The sequence below is a fragment of the Rousettus aegyptiacus genome, unplaced genomic scaffold (genome assembly GCF_014176215.1).
Source record: "Rousettus aegyptiacus isolate mRouAeg1 unplaced genomic scaffold, mRouAeg1.p scaffold_m13_p_9, whole genome shotgun sequence".
Lineage (NCBI taxonomy): Eukaryota > Metazoa > Chordata > Mammalia > Chiroptera > Pteropodidae > Rousettus > Rousettus aegyptiacus.
In genome coordinates, this window is record NW_023416312.1 from 51,017,224 (window position 1) to 51,034,714 (window position 17,491).

Below are 17,491 nucleotides of genomic sequence, written 5' to 3' on the forward strand. Positions count from 1 at the left end.
AGTCTCTCGGTCTTATTAGTGTGGCTTCATGTAGTAAATGTCCAGTGGCACAGTCCTGAGAGGGGTTCAGCTGCAGACCAAGTTTTGCCCCAATCTGTGCCCCTCCAGGGCCACCAGTTAAGATTCAGCAAGTAATGCACAGATACTGTGCTTATAGTTGCCTCAAAAGGCTACACCAGAACCCGTGGTTAGCTGCCACTGGTGTGAGTTTTAGCACTGCTCAGCAAGGAACACTAGACTCACCAATTGGGTGTGGCATGGGTGGGGCTATGAGTTGGAGGAGGCAGAGTTTCATGGAACTCTGGGCAGTGTGACCTCTGTTATCCAGTCTAATGATGTCTCAGCTATGGTGGCTCTGAATCCACTTACTGGGAGTGGAGAGGGCTCAACAGAGGACCAATGGGTAAAGCCAGCACTTCTATAAAGAGTGAGTCTTGTGTCCCTCTATAATTCCCTGGTGCCCCCCATGCAGCTGACTGGTGCTGGTGCTCAGAGTGAGCAGGTCTATTACTGAGAAAGTCAGCTCTCAGACACGGCCCCTTTAAGAGGCGTTTGCTACTGCTGCAGCCTCTGTGCCACTCAGCTGCTTAGGACCAGGCAGCCTTGCGTCTTTGCCCCCTCTTACCTTCTACCCTTGCAGGCTGATTTACTATTTCTCTCCCTAATTGTAGTGCTTCTGTTCCTCAAGATCCCAGGTGACCTTCTTTGCAGTTTGCTTTTTGTTTCTGTCACAACTTTGATTTGGTCGCAAGAAGGATGAACAGAGCCTCTTAACCTCTACGTTATTTTTTTTTCTCTCCACGACAGATTTTTTAAAACAAATACTTCTTGGCCTTGCTAAGACATTTCACATTACTTCCAACTCTTTCTTCACATTCTCTCAGCTTACATGATGTTACACTGTCTTATTATATCTCCTACTGTTTGAACAAGTCCTTTATTGACTCTTCTTCAGGCTCATCTTATTTTTTCAACTCCTAAATTATATAAATAGATGTCTTCATCTGTCTGGGTTATTATAGCAAAAATACTATAGACTAGATGGCTTATAAACAATAGAAATTTATTTCTCACAGTTCTGGAAGCTGGGAAGTCCAAGATTAAGGTGCTGTCAGATGAATGTCTGGTGAGGACATGCTTCCTGGTTCATAGATGGCTGTCTTCACATTGCATCCTTACATGGCTGAAAAGGCAAGGGAGTTCTATGAGGTCTCTTGTAAAAAGACACAAATCTCATTCATGAGGGCTCTTCCCAGAAGGCCCACTTCTTAATAGCATCACATTAGGGGTAGGATTTCAACATGTGAATTTCGGGAAGACATAAACATCCACCTTTTAGCAATAGGTATTCTCCATTTCTTCTGTTTCTTCCTTCTTTGCATGTTTCCCCTCAGAGATCTCATCTTGCTGTGTGAACTTGAACAAATAACCTAACATTTTTGTGCCTCTGTTTCCTCATATGCAAAATAAGGACAATAACTATTCTGTACTATAGGGTTGTAAAAAGCTTTGAATTAGTTAACACATATAAAGCACTTTGAACATTGCCTGGCCCATAGAAAGAGTATGAGTGATTTCCAAATCTATACCTTCGGCTCTTCTGGAAATTATCCCAAACTCCAAACTAGCATATACATTTATTTGGACACAATTCTGTAAAACAGGGGGGTCCCCAACTCCTGGGCCATAGACTAGTACTGGTCGGTAGACTGTTTGAAATTGGGCCGCATAGCAGAAGGTGAGTGGCATGGGAATGAGCGAGGATTCATCTGTATTTACAGCCACTCCCAGCACTAGCATCACCACCTCAGTTCCACCTCCGATCATCAGACATTATATTCTCATAGGAGCACCGGTCCCTGGTGCCAAAAAGGTTGGGGACTGCTGCTATAAAATGTACTGCTTTCTTTCATCCTCAACTAATTGAATACAGATGTCTGCCTTTCCCCGAAATCCACCTCTCTATTCCCTGAGCATTCCATTTCTATTAATGGTATCATTGTTAACTGGATATTTGAACTAAAAGTCTCTGTCAACTTCTACATTTTATATCCTCCCTGACCTAAGTCCTAATGATAATTCTTAATTGTCTCATCAGTTATCTCTTTTTAATACACATTGTTACTATGCTAGCTCAGATTTTTACTGCTCACTATTTGATTAGAGTATTACAATAACCCTCTAACAAGGCTTTTTTTCTGTACCTTCTCCCACCCTACTCTTAACTCATTATAGTAATCATTATTAAACTAATCTTATGAAGAAGTGTTTCATAAAATCATTCTTATATTCAACATTCTTCAATAAATCTCTTAGAGGGCTCCCAAGCCCTCCAAAATCAGCCTTTTACGATCCTCTCTTCTGAATTTATAACTTGTGCTGCCATTAATTTTGTAATTAATCAATTAATTTACCTTATGAATCACATATTAGTGCTTCAAATTTATGGAATCCCATTTTAACTATCATTATGAAATTTATATTATAAGATTCTTGTGGACAGTTATAAAATATACATTTTTTTCTATGCTTACTACCTTACATTACACACACTAAGTATTGGCCTACTTTATTTATATCATCACATTTTTGTTGTAAACCAGAGTTGATTTACCAATCTAAATAATCAAAATTAGTAACAGCACCTCTAACCTTAACCTTATAAAGAATAATATTTTACATAACAAACAATATGTTGTGGTAAGACATAATTAATCATCGTGGGCACTAACATTTCTGTTAATATTTATTCAAGAGCAGCTTACTAGATCATTCTAAAGTCCATTTTCAATGGACTCTCTTTTATTAGTGTTCAGAAACTGCACCTTGCACTACACTTTAAACTTTTTGGTGACATAGTTAGGTTTTGTCCCTACAGCAGACTGAGCCCTTTTCATACTCTAAACAAGGGATTCTCAACTGGGACAATTTTGCCCCCACTGGATATTTTGCAATGTCTGGAGATATTTTTGGTTTTCACAACACGAAAGGAGAGGTGTACTGGGACATTTAGTGGAGAAGAGGTCAAGGATACTGCTAAATATCCCACTCTGCCCAGGATAGGCCCCAACAACAAAGAATTATCTAGTCCAAAATGTCAATAATGCCAAGGTTGAGAAACCCTTGTTTATATATACATTGACTCTAAGAGTCCTTTTCTGATTCTTAAACTTTCACAGGTCCTTTTTTTCCTCTTCATATTCAGCTATTTGCCCTTTACCTACTGTCTTAGCCATGCCCTATTCATTAAATTAATTTCATACTTAGCTAGGAGAGATACAATGCTGACTTGATTGATGCCTTGATATGTGAGTTTCTGTTTTATTCTGAAAACCGAGGCTCCTGTAATTTAATTTTGACAAATAGTTTTATACTGTGTCCTATATACTTGAATACTCCAGTAATTCAAGGGCTAGAGCTTATGTTACTTTCGCTAGCTATCTTCCTAAGAAAAAAAGTCTTGCTCCCTAATATCCCATGACTGGTTTTTATATTAGCTATAGGACTTCCTTTATTATTACCTGCTTTTGAATTTTCCAATTTTTTTCTCTATCTGTTTGTACAGTTACCTGTTTATCTCAGGGGTTGATATTGTCATTACACTGGAAAGCCCATTCAAAGTAGGTATTCGTCATAAAAATCCTATCAACTCTACTCTTGGGAATAGTTCTCCAACATAAATACATGGTAGCACAAAGTGTTACAAATTCTCTTTAGCACAGATGTGATGAAAACAATTGCAGCATCTATATTAATAGCTTCTTTCTTAAACAATGCAGAAGAAAGTAAATACAACACTTTAAAAAATGTAGATTGGTTTCCATTCTGACATTTTCTGGATCAGCATTTCAGTTTTAAAAAATAATAACAAATAATTATTTTGGTATTTCAGTTCAGCTGTAACTTAAGAATAATTTTATAAAGAAGAACTGGTAAGCAGAAGCAAAAAATAAACCTTATTGTAATAAACAAATTCTCTAAAAATCCATTAGCAAAAAGAACTACAAAAATGTTCAAGATCTTAGAAATGATTATATGTAGACATTCTTTGAATTCAAGCATATATAGTTTTGTTTGAAAATAACAAATAGCTTGTTTAAAGAAGTTTACTATTTTAGTTGTTCTGACTGCCCCACAGTGGTATATCTAAACATAAAAGAATAAGACAAGAATTTTTCATTTTCTGTTCCTACTAGAGCAATTATTATAATTTTCTCCACCATGTCATATTAATAATCAATATTTAAAGGCCAAACCAAGCACAATCCAAAATCACATTTCTTTAGAGAGCTCTTCTTTAAGAGAGAACACATCTTCCCTTAAACATTGTTACATTTTCCATTTCTAAACAGTAGTTTAGATGAAGCACATGAAGAAGATAAGTGAGACTGATTCCAAGAACAAACCAGGCATTGAATCCTAGGAATAAGGAATGATGATTAAATAGGAATTCATGAATTTTAAAAATTTCAGGGCAAGCACTTTATGTGTCCAAGTGTATGAAAGTTTTGTTTTAAACCCTGCCTGAATCTATCCAATTTGTGCCATATTTTATTTTAGATCTAGTAACTAGTGATCATTGCATGACAAGATTATTGTTGCCTTTGCCATAATAATTTTTTGTTTATAATAAAATTGATCTTCATCTAGTAATAGTGCATATGAAGCTTTCACTTCCATCCATTTCATTAGAGATTATAGCTTCAGGTGACAAAATTACTATTTTTTCTTTAATGCACATTAAGTTATAAAAGTCAGCAAGCTACTGCTAGACCTACACTCTATTTTACTCTGAAACAGTAAACAAATAAACCGTTTATAAGTTAAATATGTTTTTAGTCACAGGAACTGATATTTCAGGAGTTCATATAACAGTGGAATTTTCTCAGAAAATTTGAAATCTCTAAATCTGACAAAATATAAACACAATACAGTATGTTAAAATGGCAAGCAACTTCTGTTTATAAAATTTTAAAATGGAAAGCAAATTATGTTTATAAAGTTTCATTGTAACACTACCACTTTTTTATTTGGTTTCATTTGAATTTTGTTTTTGCATCCAAAATGATGCAGCATTAACTAGACCTTTTAGTTAATATTCCAGTTAATATCATTAACTGGAACACTTCTTACATGTTGAAGTACTGTATCACTTCAATTGGGAAAACTGTAAAGCCTGGGCTATGAATGCACAAAATGAGGCTAAAATGCAAAGTATAAGTTAGTTTATAGATTTGTAAGCTCATAGGAGGATAACAAAGTTGCATTTTATTATAACTGAAAATATTTCAGCAATGTCCTCTTAGCTATGTTTCTATATTCTTTTCTTTATATATTTTTTTCTTTGTCAGAAGCATCTGTGTGTTGAGTGAGAAGAATTCTTCCCTCCCTTATTTCAGAAGGGTTACAAGGCTTGGATTTTTAGTTTGCAAGGTTAAATATGAAATCTTACTCCCTCTGGTCTCTCTAAGCATACTACACTGCCCAACCAAAGCCCTACTGAATTATTACCTCTTTCCAATAAACAGCATGCTAGTTCTAAGAAGCATTTAATGACATTTACAATTAAAAGTTTTATATAAACATATGTTTACGAAATAATTAGTCTCATTAATGGGTTTGCTACAAAGTCACTCTTAATGATGTTCTGTGGAAGAGATTAGAAGTGAAAAAGGAAGTGAATTTAAAAGGGAAAACAAGCATGAGAACAAACAACCATCTACCTTTGATTCAGTTTTTCAGGTCAGTTGTCACACTGACAATTTTCATAGCTGCCCTTGAAACAAAGGTACTTGGAATGAGAGTCAAAAAGAAAAATGGAAGGGGGATACAGTCACTAATATTGTTATAAGTTTGTAGGGTGACAGTTGATTACTAGAATTAGCGGAGTGATCACATTGTGAGGTATAAGAATATTGAATTATTATATTGTACACCTGAAACTAATATAAAAATGTCAGATTCTGTATCAATTGTACTTAAATAAAAATAAATTTAAAATAAATTAGTCAATTAAAAAAAAGAAAACCATATCACTTTTTACCCCTAAGACGTTCCTCTGCTTTTCTGAAAAACTAGGCATAAAGCTTTAGACAGAGCTGCCACCAGCTCATAGAGCATCTTCATATAGTTTCTTTAAAACACCTGTATTGGTTTTCTATTGCTTTCATATCAAATTGCCACAACCTTAGAGACTTAAAAAAAAAACCATATTTTTATCTCATAGTTCTATAGGTGAGAAACCCAGGTGTACTTGACTAGATTCTTTGCTCAAGGTGTCACAGGGCCGAAATCAACATTTAGGTAGATCTGTATTCCTTTAGTGTAAGTTTTGGGGAAGAATCTGCTTCCAAGCTCATTCAGGTTGTGGGCAGAATCCAGTTCCTTATGTTGTAGGACTAAGGTTCCTGCTCCTTTACTGGCTTCTAGCTGGGGGTTATTCTCAGTTCCTAATGTTTATATGAATTCCTCTGCACATGAGCCCCCCTATTCAAAATTAGCAAAGGCATGTTGAATCCCTTATGCTCTTAGAATCTCTCACTTTCTCCCTCTGTGACTAGCAGAAGACAACTCTCTGCTTTTAAGGGGGTCACATGACTAGATCAGGCCTACCTCGATAATATCTACATTTTATGGTTAACTGATTTGGGACATTCATTACTTTTGCAAAATCCCTTTGTGAAAGTTTCTAGATAAATGTTTGATTGAAGAATTGAGGCACGGAAACCTTAAGCGAGGTTCGTGGGTGGAGGGATCTTTAAAATTCTGCCTACCATAATATACTTTCTCTAAGAGAAAAAAAACTTTTAGGATGTACAGCTTGGATTTAAGTTCCCACTTGTAAATCCCTTGTGCTATGAACAGTTACACAACCATACATAGCTGTTTTGAACTATAGCTTCTAGGGGTCAAGGGTCCTTGCCCTTACCCTTTGCCTTCTTTTTCTCTTTTGAACCTTTCTCTCCTTCAAACTTTTCCTGCCTTGCCCTTAAAGATAGCCTATCATCATAATATATCTTCTCCTCACCTTCTCTTAAACTCCAATCATTGTTTTTCTTTGTTTGAATTTATTAATGTGTTTTTGATAATACTTTGCACATAATTGTTGATCTGGAATTCATCTCTATGCCTAATTTATTTCTATCATTGGAGACATGTTTTGGAGACATATTGGGGAATAAATTGTGTCATTCAAATGACCTTCTCCAATAATTTCTTATTTTATTTTAACTAAATGAAAAACCATAAACTCATGAGAGTAGCTTATATTTCTCTTACTCATTTTCACTGGCAAAAAAAGTGCACAGTTGCTAAATTAAATTTAGATAATGGTCAATTGAAAAGTATATAATTGTGCTGTTAACATGATTATCTGAGATATACTAAATCACATTTTATTTTGCAAGTGTATTTGTGAAAGAAGCTCTACCATTAAGACGACATCTAAGGTGACACGATAGTAGAAATGGAGTACATACAGAAAAGTAACTATGAAGAATATACTTTTAGTAGATCACGTAGAGATTTAGAAAGATAATTTTTTAAATAATAACAATTCTTGAGTCTGATTTGTCTAGGAATTAAAAATATTTGTTTACATTTCAAATGTGTTAAACTTCTGGTGGACAGAGACCTCGTCCAGAAAACATGGAGACTGAACCTCTCTACTAGATAGAAAAGTGGATATGAACTTCTTCACTTGTAAGCTGTCACAGTAATTGACCAAGAAAACTGCTATTTCCATGCAAATGTTAGATGGACGTAATCCCTCCTCAGACATGAACACTCCGTTATTCCTTAGGAACATAGCAAATCATAAAAGGACTCATTGCACTCATTGCAGAAGGTTTGTTAAGTCTACCACAGAAAGATCTTTGGGTTTCTAAGACAGAGGAACTAGATGACTAAAAGCAGGGGTGCTGTAACTCTGACAAGAATGCATATTTTCACTAGTTAGCATATGTTTACAAATTAAGATGCAATGAAGTAATGAAACACAGTGACTTGAATTTAAGATATGTGGATTTTAATTCAAGCTCTGCCTCTAACTGTAAATCCTTTTTTATTTAGCCTGAGTTTCAGTTTCCTCATCAGTAAAACGGGAATGCTGGCCTAAATGTTTCCTAAGATCTCAGTGAGTTCTGAGAGTCTACAGTGATAGCATCATGGACTTTTGATAAGCGTTTTGACAAATGTATGTGCCAAAATTGTGTAAATAGCAACTTTCTAGGCAAACTGTTACTATAACAAACTATGATCCAGGGAAAGTCCATGGGAGTCAAGAGAACTTAGTTTTCACCCTGATTCTACAATGTGCTATAATCCTAGTGGTTTAATCTCTTTTAACCTCATCTCCTCATCTCTGAAATTGAGCTAAGGCTTTTTATAACCACTTAATAGTGCTATTTTTTGAGGATCAATCAAATAACAGATATGAAGCTGCTATGAAAAGTTCAAAATTATATAGGAATATACAAGATGATAAATATATTCTGGGAAGTTTCTTTCATGAACAATTTATTCTGCCACTCAGTAAATGAGTAGGCTTGTAAACAAGTTATTTATATCCACCGGGCCTCAATTTTCTCAACTGTAAAATAAGGATGATAGCCTAGATCAGTGATTTCTCTTAATTTTTTTCTTAGCAGCAAAACTCTGACATCATACAAATTGTTCCCACATATATGGCAGGGATATAAAGGAGCAATTCTAGCTGAGGATGACCCAGGTTCTTGGCCACCCAACTTCTTTCTCTTTGCTTCTAAAGCAACTCTGAAATCCTAGGACTCTGAGGAATACAGTGCAAAAAGGCATGGAGAAGATGATTTTTAATATGTATTCTGGTTTCAACTATATGTGTTAAATCATGACAACTAAAAAGATCTATTCACTGGTCATTATATAAACAACTTTTTATTATCTCAGAAAACAATAGGAAGTAAATGCAATACTTTTATAGCAACTTTTTAGATTTGTGTTTGTTGTTTGATTTTCATACTTTAAAAGACCACATGTCTTCCCAGTTATAAAACAAAGTTTGTTGTCATAAATGTTTTTACTATTTCTACTTCACTGGTTAGAGATTAAAGCAGATTAATTTTTTTTTCATTTAAAATATCATTATAAAACAACTACTTCTTGTGTTCTCATCACACAAAGTAGTTATTACCTACTGCAAAAATGATAGTGAAATTTGTATAGCAGTACAGATTAACTACATAATAAACAATCAAAGAAAAGTCAATAGCCTATCGATGTAATTATACCCATTGAAAGACGTAGACCCCATTAGATTGACACATTTTAGAACACAATATTTTATTCCTTTCCAAATGATAAATACTAAGTTTGTGATCATGGAATTATATGTCATTGTGGCACTCTTCTAAAAAAGGTATCGAAAATAGTTGGTTAAAAGTGAGCTAAAATAGGTAGTACCAATATTCCAAAAAGGTTTATAATTAATGAATAAGCACTTACTGTGAACCTAGCACATATACCTCATGAATTCAGAATTCTACTTGAAGAAGATCTACATTTTGTCTTAAACTTATGATAAGGAGTAACCATTTGCAGCTATAAGGGAATATTCTGCTATCCAATTAGAAACATAATTTCGAAACTAATTAAAAGCCTAAATGTATATATGAGTCAGGTTAATTTTTTTAAAAAAAATTAAACAAAATACAAATAGAAATGACAAAGTTAATACTATAAATTCCTTCGTTATTGTCAAAAACAACTTTGGTGAACAGAATAAATTTGTAAATGTCATTGATCTATTGTGTATATTATTTCCAGTGGAGAGTTTAATAAAAATTCTAAAAATAAGTGTTTTACTTTTAATATTGCCTATGTTGAACACTATTTTTAATCTTAACCAAATGTGTGTCTTTAATGTCCATAGTTGACTGTCAACAGCCAAAACTGATGCCACACCATAAACACCTAACATGTCAATAATCTATAAAGTGAACTTGGTCTATAAGAGATCAATCATTCAGTTGATCTGCTCAATTATGTACATTGGAACACATGCAAGTTCTCTTTTATGTCTGTAAAAAAAATAGCTAATTTATTAATTAAACAAAAACAAAAGAAATTAAAGAAATTATGATCAAGTAAAATGAGTTTCGCTTACACTGTGTCTATTATCTGAAATAACTTTTCAAATCAGTGTATCAGTAATCCCATGGGTGCTACTTAGCAACAAAATAACATAATACAACATGACATAGATGTTTGAGGCAGGAAGTAAAAGAGAACTATGTAAAATGGTTGCTATAAGGGAGTTTTTAATTAGGCAGAGTGTAATTTAGCAGAAACTATACTTTGACTAAAGAATTGGTATTGCTTCTCAGGAATGTTTTGATACATAGTAAAGATACTCTATTCCAAATGCTTAGATCTTTAAAAAAACAAACAAACGAACAAAAACAAACAAAAAGCACTGCTATTTAAATCTATGAATTTGATTTTAATCATTTAAAATGTTCCGTTGTAAAATTTTATACATTGAAATATTAAAATATAAAATTTAGAGACATAAAGAAGTAATTTTTAATACAATTGGGCTTCAGTTTCTCTAATGATAGGTCTTCAATATATAAGTAATTTTAATCTAGTTTTCACATGTTTTCTCAGTAGAAATATAAGTACCTTACAAGGCACTGTTTCTTAAAGTGGGTTCAACAGAACAATGACAAGTGTCATTGATAAAAAGAAAGAGAAAAGAAAGACTTCATAGACAGTTAATCTGGGGAAATTCTGGATTATACAGTATTGAATGTATTTCTTTGTTGCAGTACATCTGAGAGTCTTTAAATTTAATATTAATTACAAATCCAAGGAACATGCTTTTAATAATTCCATTCTAAGTAAACATGTCACTTAGAAAATAAATATTTAGCAAGGGTAATATGGATGCCTGAATGAATCTTTAATGTAGCTTAATAAGCAAACTGATGGATCTACTTCAGTCCTTGTGCACTGGGTATAAGGATCAGTAAAATAATCAATGACCCAAATTAATTGCCTAATTTAGATTTGTTGATCCCCCAATACTAAATTTTATAGTATATGGCCTCAATTCAGCACCAAATATTTCAGAATAGAAAACTTAAATTTCTTAGGTTTCCATTTTTGTGTGTGAATATGCATACATAATATTTTAGTAATAGCCAGAATTTCTGATTTATATCATCATTATTTTTTTAGTTCCCCTATTATCTTTTACATTTTTAGTATTAGCAACATATGACTGGTAGATAACTGAATTCTAATTTATGACATTCTGTGCGCGTATGAACAAGTACCAGGAAGAAAAGAAAGACAATTCTTCCTCCCTATTGGTATTGTGATTTAAGAAAAGTGTTGACACATTTTTGGCATCCTTAATAGTCTGTATACATTTTAACAAACCAAGTTAAAGAAGAACCTTATTCTTTCAAATTTTGAGTTTGTTATTATTTTGAGATTCATTAGTTTAATTAGTTAGAGCATGTGCTAATGAGTCCAAGGCCATGGAATTGTATCACATATACTTAGTGATACAAGTTAATTCTGTCTAGAAAAAAAATTCATTTCCACCCACACTAGGCCTTTTGCCATTAACTAATCCTCTAAGAAATGTCTATTTTTTATCATAAAGTAAACCCATTGCCACTGTTATTTTTTTTAAAAGAGTAAGCAGGATCATATGCATATGTTAGCAGCACACTTGTGCATCATAATTAACTAACAGATCTTTAGCCATACCTCTAAATACATATTTACTTAAAGGAACTCTCCCAAAGGGAAAAACTCAATATTCAATCACATTTTACCTAACAACACTTCATTTTAAATAACAAATTTCGAGTTGTTCTTTCTGTTTTATAAGTATCAACATTTTGTCTAATTGAAAAATACTATGTGCGGTATAACAACAAACATTAAAAACAATTAAGAGACTCGTGGGCTATTTTTATCTGCTAACATCTAATTATTCTTTATTTTTGTGAAAGAATACCATTTATTTCAATTTAGTCTGTCAGTTATGATTCCATTTTTTCTTTAGAGCATATTGTAAATAATAGCACAGAATTTCAATTGGAGCAGATATAATTGTTGCATTGCTTTATATCCCTTGTTATTTAAAAAAATGACAACTGGTCTGAAGAAAAGTTTTAAAGTTTGACTAATGCTCCTTTTGTGTGAAATACAATACACTTAGCAGTTCAAAGTGGAAATGATCTAATCCAAGAGAGAATTGTCATCACAGAACTTGAAAAAAAGATTGATTTGAAAGTTTTCTATTTTACGTTCAATACAAAATTCCTTTTCATTTGATTTCTGAGGAATTTCACATATTCTTTAAACATGGCAGATGAATATCTGAGAAAAATTCCTTATGACCAAAAGTCCAAAACTTAAACAAATTTTATAATTTCCAAGATAAGGGCCACTCCTGGTTTACCGAGCTTCATATTACATGTATTGAATGCTTTTTGTCTTTTAATTAAAGGACCAAAATCTCTTTCTTAAGTGGATGAATGTTCTGTTTTTATTTTTGCTGTCATTGTTGATATAGCTAAGAATCATATTTCAGAAGGCTACAGAAACAATTAAAATGTTTTCAGAATTAAAAATCAAAATTATTTTGTAGGCCTAAATTAACCTACTCAGTGAGGACCCAAGCTTATAACTTAAAATCTATTTTTAAAGATATTTTTATTTCTTCTGGAAGAAAAGAAAGGAATTCTTTTGACATGGATAAATAGACAGTGAATTCTCATTTTGTGGAGTCTGAAGCTAATACATGGTCTCTCTTTAACAAAAGGATACAAAATTATTAACTTATAGAGAAAAAGGAATCACAACAAATGCCAAATTTTTAAAAGCTGATAGCACAAATATTACACAATCCAAGAGAATAGCATATGTGCATTAATACACTGTTTGACATATCTCTATACTATTTTTCAGCATTTTTGGCTGCATATCATTCGACTGTCTCTTCATATGATAATGATTTTCTAATATCAGGCCTCAGAAAAGGCCTATGCAAGTAAGGAGCCTTAAGTCAAAACTTCATTAGCTTCATAGTAAATCTGGCTCTGTTTATATCAGTCATTTGATCTCTGTGTGTTTGTTCAAATGATCTAAACTAGTGACAACTTGCTATTTCAAAATATATCTATATCTATCTATCTATCTATCTATCTATCTATCTATCTATCTATCTATCTATACCTATATTCATGTTTATATCTACCTGTCTGTATGTACGTATCTATCTGTACATATATATGTAGGAACACACATACACATAATACAAAGCATTAATTTTTATAGCTTTATTTAAATATAATAAACAATTAGTTGCTTGTATTTACATTGCAAAATTTAATGAGTTTTTTTCAATTATAGTTGGCACACAATAATGTATTTGTACAGTTTTTACAGTTTCATTTGTACAGCATAGTAATTAGAGAACTATATAATTTAAAAAGTGATCACTCCACTAAATCTATTATCCCTCTTCCCCCTTACATATTTATGACAACATTGTTAACTATTTTCCTTATGCTACATTCTATATCTCCATGTCTATTTTCTAGCTATCCATTTGTACATCTTAGTCCCTTTTCCTTTTTTCTCCATCCTCCCAACTTCTCTATCCAATAGCCCTCAAAATATTCTCTGTATCTATGAGTGTGTTTCCATTTTGTTGTTGTTGTTGTTGTTGTTGTTGTTCTTGTTGTTGTTGATTTTGTTCTTTAGATTCCACATGTAACTGAAACCATGAGATACCTGTCCCTCTCTAGCTGACCCATCCCATTCAGCACAATACCCTCCAGGTCCATCAAGGCAATATTTTTTCCATCCCCTTCCTTTAAGTCTGTGTGTGACTTTTAATCTGATGTGAGTCTCTTGTAGGCAGCATATGTAGGGGGCTTGTGTTCTTATCCATTCAGCCACTCTATATTTTGATTGGAGTACTTAATTCTTATCCATTTGAGATACTTGTTGATAGGAATATACTTATTACCATTCTTTATCCCTATTTTTAATACATGGTTTTTTTTCTTCTTAAAGAAGTGTTTCCAACATTTCCTGTAATACTGGCTTGATGTTGATATTGTTTTTTGTTTGTTTGTTTTGTTTGTTTTGGTTTTTTTGTTTTTAATCTGGGAAGTTTTTTATCTGTCCTTCCACTCTAAATGATAGCTTTGATGGATTAAGTATTCTTGTTTGTAGGTTCTGGGTTTTCATCACATCAAATACTTTGTGCCAAGCTATCAGTCTTGTACAGTTTTTTTTTTTTTTTTGAGAAATCAGCTGCCAGTTTTATGGGTGCTCCCTTGCAGGGAACTACCTGCTTTGCTCTTGCTGCTTTTAAGATTCTTTCTTTGTATTAAAACTCTGGCATTTTAATTATGATGTGTCTTGGTGTGGGCTTCTTTCTTGAGACTCTCTGAGCTTTCTGGACTTTTATGTCTATTTCCTTCACCAAGTTAGGGAAGTTCCTCATCATTATTTCTTCAAATAGCTCTTCAACTTCTTGCTTTCCTATGACATGAATATTTTTACATTTAATAGTGTCCCATAGGCTTCTTAAATTATTATTATAGTCTCAGCTTCTTTTTTCTTGCCATTCTGATTGAGTGTCCTTGGCTTCTCCATACTCTATATTGATGATTCAAGCCTCTTCTTTATCCACTCTGTTGATTCCCTCTAATATACTCTTCATCTCAGATGTGTTCTTTGTTACAGATTTGTTCCCTTTTATAATTTCTATTTCCAATTTTGTGTTTTTTATTTCTTTGTTGAAGTTCTCACTGAATTCACCTACACTTCTCATAAGGTCATTGAGTATCTTTAGAACCAATGTTTTGAACTCTGCATCTGTTAGATTGCTTGACTTTATTATTCCTGGATCTCTGTTCTGTTCTCTCATATGGTTTCTGCTTCTTTGTCTTCCTATTTGGGCTACCTTTCTATGCCTGTTTCTATGTACTAAGCCAAAGCTCTTAAGTCTTATTATAAGTCCTAATCTTATTAGTGGGGCTTTGTGAATTAGATGTCCAGTGGCACAGTCCTGAGAGGGGGGCAGCTGTAGGCCAAATTTAGCCCAAGCCTCTGCCTTTCCAGGGCTACCTATTAAGATTCAGCAATCAATTCACAGATGCTGTGCTTATAGTTACCTCAAGAAACTACACTAGAAACTGAGGCCAGCTGCCACTAGTGTGGGTCTAGGCGCTGCTTAGCAGGAGCCCTGGGCTCACTGAGGACACAACTGTTGTGGCTTGGGTGGGTCCACAAGTTGGGGGAGGCGGAGTTTCAGGGAATCTTCTGGGCGAAGCAATCTCTGTTATCCAGTTTGATGACGTCTCAGCTATGGTGGAACTCAGTCCACTCACTGGGAAGGGGAAAGACTCAACAGAGGAACAATGGATACCACTGGAACTTGTGCAAGGAGCAAGCATTGCCTCCAGGCCTCACTCTGAAAACTCAGTGTTCCCCCGTAAGTCCTTGGTGCCCCTCATGCAGTTGACCCAGGGGTAGTGTTAAGAGCAAGCAGGTCCATCACTGTGAAAGTCTGATTGCAGACGCGGCTCCTTTAAGAAGCATCTGCAACTGCTGCAGCCTCTATCCCACTCAGCCTCTGGGACTGGGCAGCCTCACATCTTCAACTCTTCTTATCTTATACCATTGCAGGTTGGTTAATTGTTTCTCTCCCTAGTTGTAGTGCTTCTTTTCTTCTAGATCCCAAGTCACTCTGCTTGCTGTTTGCTCTGTATTTCTGTCACAAGTTTGATGTGGTTGCAAGAGGGATGAACAAAGTCTCTATCATCTATGCCATTTCCCCCCTCCTCTCAAAGCATTAATTTTAATTTTGGAATGCATTTAAGGGCAATCACTCTTCTAAAAAGATCTAAGTGATATGTTGAGAGGTGAGGTAAAAAGAGATATTTATCTTCTATGAATAAACTTAAATTACCAATCCCTTCTTCCTGACTCCCTCAATGTATAGGGTTGTGCTTAGCATGATATAATTCACGATCTATATCTATAAAATACATGTGAGGCAGAAAAGCTATTTAAGAGATTAATTTCCTTAAAATGTGCCTTAAATATATAGTTCTTCGTTAAGTATTTGTTTACGAATGAACAAACCAACTAACAAATGAATGGATGAATTATATAGCTATCTCACTCTTCCATTTTCTTTTACCTCAAAGATTACTTTAAGGGTCTAATGAAGTCTAAATCTATGTGAGCGTTCAACTAAATTAATCTGTATCAAATACTCCATTAGCTATGTTTATGTTCATTATCTCGTTTATTCCTAATGACAATTATTAAGATAATTATATTTCTCAATAGTCAGTTATTAAAATTGGAATATTGAGAATTTCAGGAACTTTTCAAATGTTCTACAGCTAAAATGCCATAGAATCACAAATTAAATTCAGGCTTTCTAGACTTAGGTAAAATATATCATAACTGTTTTCGTATCCTTCATACTATACTTTAAAAATATAGCTCCCCAAAGGTCTATTAAATTAAAATTGTGTTCCAATCAAGTTCTAGATAAAAATGTAATGTATTCTGACAACACAGTTACAATGCAATCCATCATTTTTGTGCTACAATGTACAGATTTCTTCAATTTATTCCCTTTCATTTCCATATCCACAAATTTATCTTTCTATTCCTAGGTTTGAAATGGTGTCTGGTCTGTTTTGGATAGCAGGACATCAAAGAGAACGTGAATGTTAATAGTAGGACATAGTTATATGAGAAGGATTATGGAGAAGACAGGTTTGAAGAGCCCAGAGAGATATTTTTGAAATCACCTAGAGGCATATTTAATGCTTCAAAAGGGTTCTCTGGTTGAATAAACTCCTTATATGATTCTGCTGGAGAGTCACCACACATATCTGCATATTAAAGACACAGGAAATTCTATTCTAAATAAACCTGGTTTCACTCTGGGCATCACCCCTACATTCCCCAACTCCAACACGTTCTTATGCTGCCTCCTAGAGGGTCTTGGTCACAGCACACACACCATTACTGTCCTCTCCCCTCCACACTGCTGGAACTTGGGCCAGAGGAGCTCAAATTGAAGAGATTGAGGGTTTGGGAACAGGCGTTGAACACTGACTTGTATCTCTCCACCACTGCTAACTGATAATTCCTTTTCCTTTTTTTCCAGAGTCTGTAAAATGCAAGTCGCTGTGAAAAGAATAGTGAATTCAATTCTCTTTTTGCTATCAATTTCACTTCTCCCCAAAATAATCTCCATATGAGGTGGAGTACTTGTTGAAAAGTTTGAAGAGAAATAGAATAAGTTTTAAAAGTGATGGTAAGGAAGTCGAAGGAGAAATTTTTAAAAAGTTCAGAAGGAAAAAGGACCTGTACTGCCTTCGGTCTCTTGGGAACCCAAAGGTTGCCTATTCTTCTTACCCCTCCTCCTCCTCTCCTACCTTCTTCTCTTTCT

General features: G+C 34.0%; 1 long non-coding RNA gene across 2 annotated transcripts in view; it reads right to left on the bottom strand.

The window, feature by feature from the left end:
• Positions 1–269: 269 nt before the first annotated feature.
• LOC107511908 overlaps positions 270–17,491 on the bottom strand; it is a 32,319-nt gene continuing 15,097 nt past the window's right edge. For both annotated transcript variants that reach the window (XR_001597163.2, XR_001597164.2), the window contains exon 3: positions 270–1,183. This is a non-coding gene — a long non-coding RNA (uncharacterized LOC107511908). The remainder of the gene's footprint in view (positions 1,184–17,491) is intronic.